The sequence below is a fragment of the Penaeus japonicus genome, unplaced genomic scaffold, assembly GCF_977035675.1.
Source record: "Penaeus japonicus unplaced genomic scaffold, GWHDUDI00000001_assembly GWHDUDI00000010, whole genome shotgun sequence".
NCBI classification, from domain to species: domain Eukaryota; kingdom Metazoa; phylum Arthropoda; class Malacostraca; order Decapoda; family Penaeidae; genus Penaeus; species Penaeus japonicus.
The window spans coordinates 28,352,703-28,355,202 of record NW_028234412.1 but is presented as its reverse complement, the minus strand read 5'-3'; the positions used below and the strand labels follow the sequence as shown (position 1 = coordinate 28,355,202).

The following is a 2,500-nucleotide window of genomic DNA, read 5'->3' as shown; positions in this document are numbered from 1 at the left end:
TCTGGATGTATAAACTGAACACCAAGAGGCCAAGCAGCAACCTCCTTCCACAGAGTACTTATGACATCATGATCCCGGTGGCTGTGGTCACTGGGATTATATGTAGCAGGGTGCTCCTGAACTAAGTTGATTAGGAGCTCCACTTGCATGATGATCACACCACGATGAACTCACTGTAACTGATGTAGAAATTGGGTCCAGCCCAATCTGTGATTCTACACGACGCGCTGTGACTTGACATGATTCGACTCTTCCGATGTAAACGTTTTTTTTAAAGATCCATACAAATTAATGTCAAACTGGGGTGGCGATTCATGACGCATGATGAATGGCATTGACTCGATGTGACTAGACTTGCTTGGTGTAAAGGCACCCTTAAACACATCGGTCCCAACGTACAACATCGAAGCTGAATGTTTTATTCAGGTTAACCAGTGTCTAAAATGCTACTGAGGTCAGAGAGGCGATCATCACATCAAATCTCTACCTTACGAACACACCTTCCCGTTTCTTCACAACCACATCACAAACATAAAGAAACTGCACAATAGAAGACTATATGAAACACATTCGAGCAAAAATGCAAACTCACTTCACCATTAAACACATACATCAAAAAAGACAAGAAAGACTGGTTGCTCCCGAAGTCCTCGGCTCCCAGGATGGACGACGATACCATTCCGTCAGATTCCAATTTTTGATAGCTATACCAACCTCTAGGTTGACCTCACTCCTGAGGACGATTTAGGGGCTGTTTTTTGCTGCCTGTTCCTCTTAGGGGAGCAGTTCACAGGAGGCTCTCAGGGAACGAGGAAGTATCGGGAATTAGTCTCCCACTCGCAGGAATCACTTCCTGACCCTGGCGAGCTTGCCGCTGCGTCCTTCACGGGACAAGAATGTGAGCCGAGTAGCCGAGACTTTCTCGGGCTAGGGCGAGCCTCTTTCCAATTGTGGCTCTCGCTGCTTCCTGCAGCACCAGACACACTTTAAAGTGAAATCTAACAGACCCGAATCACCTAAGATGGCATGCTGAAATCTTACAAGCGATTGGAAGGACATTTTTTTAATATCCGGAATATCTATTACGATTTTCTAGATCGGGAATGTTCTTTTGAATTTCATCTCTATTACTAATTCCGATGCTATCAAACACTTCAGCAACAGTGACAGTGACATTCTTGCCATCCATTCATCCTGATTTCATGAATGTAGAGTTGTTCACTCAGCAGAGCCCTATAATGGTTTCCACTACCTATATAACTCCACTTTTGGATTTCAATAAGCTTTATAGCTTTAGTAATCTATCAGTTTTTTTTGCAGGCGACATTAATGCTACTCACTCTACACTCAAATTTGCCACTTTCGGATTTCAATAAGCTTTATAGCTTTAGTAATAAATCAGTTTTCTTTGCAGGCGACATTAACGCTACTCACTGTACACTCACATTTGCCACTTCCGGATTTCAATAAGCTTTATAGCTCTAGTAATAAATCAGTTTTCTTTGCAGGCGACATTAATGCTACACACTCTGCACTACACCGTGTAAACAAAACACTCGCAATCCTTTCAACTAGGTGGGCGGAGCATAGACAATGAGAGTGTCTCGAAAAAAAAATCAGCCATCACGCCTCTGTGACGTGCCTTTAAAGTGATAATATTTACAATTATTTGATTCTCCCTATAATAAAAACACTATTAAGTCCATAGTACATTCAGGTTTAGGACTGTTTATATAAAATAATTTATGTGATTTCATTTAATGCCTGAGAAAATGATATTCCCCCGATAAATATTTTGTTTCTAGTTTGTTTTAATTCATTCAATTTGACATGTGAAGTAAGATTGAATATGTTAACATCATGCCTGTTTAAGCATGAAAAAAGTTTGCTTCTTCAAATAGCAATTGTGCAGATTAGCAGTCAGTAAATAGATTTGTGCAAATATAATACATTCCATGACACCTAGATCTGGTATACTTCATGTTTTCTTGATATTTTCCCACAAACATTATCCCCGCATTAGGGTAGACTTTCACTTTACTAACGATTAAAGAAGGATAATATTATACTGCTACACCAGCAGGTCTTTGTCTCTGTGTAATCATGTGTCAACATGATAACATGATGTAAGCTGGGCAAACATGATGCAAGGGTCGGGGCGAGAGGAGCGGAGGGACAAAGCCTCAGAACAGACGCAGTTTGATGCCCCTGCTGTGCAGACAACGCGAGTGACCTTTATGACCTGAAATACTTTGTGTTGGACCATTGCACTGTCATAAGCCTGTACTGTGCAGTGTAATGTGCTGGTTCCCCCTGTATTGGGCTCATAGAATAGTGTATCGAGTGAAGAACTACTGTTAATAAAGGAAAGACGTGTTATTGTGTGTTTCCTTCATGCCCTGCCTCGCCTCATGGTGTTTCCCCTCGTGGTGTTCTGGGCCAGTGTGGTGCTAGGCGCCTCTTCTAGCTGTTCTGTGTTCATGACCCTGTGGTTAAGCAC

General features: G+C 41.8%; 1 protein-coding gene across 1 annotated transcript in view; it reads left to right on the top strand.

The window, feature by feature from the left end:
- The window catches only part of LOC122254187 (alpha-(1,6)-fucosyltransferase-like), a 22,587-nt gene extending 20,208 nt beyond the window's left edge, over positions 1-2,379 (top strand). Inside the window, exon 11 of the mRNA XM_086541141.1 lies at positions 1-2,379. This exon is cut by the window's left edge and continues 1,131 nt beyond it. The gene's annotated coding sequence lies outside the window, so the exon portion shown is untranslated.
- Positions 2,380-2,500: the final 121 nt, after the last annotated feature.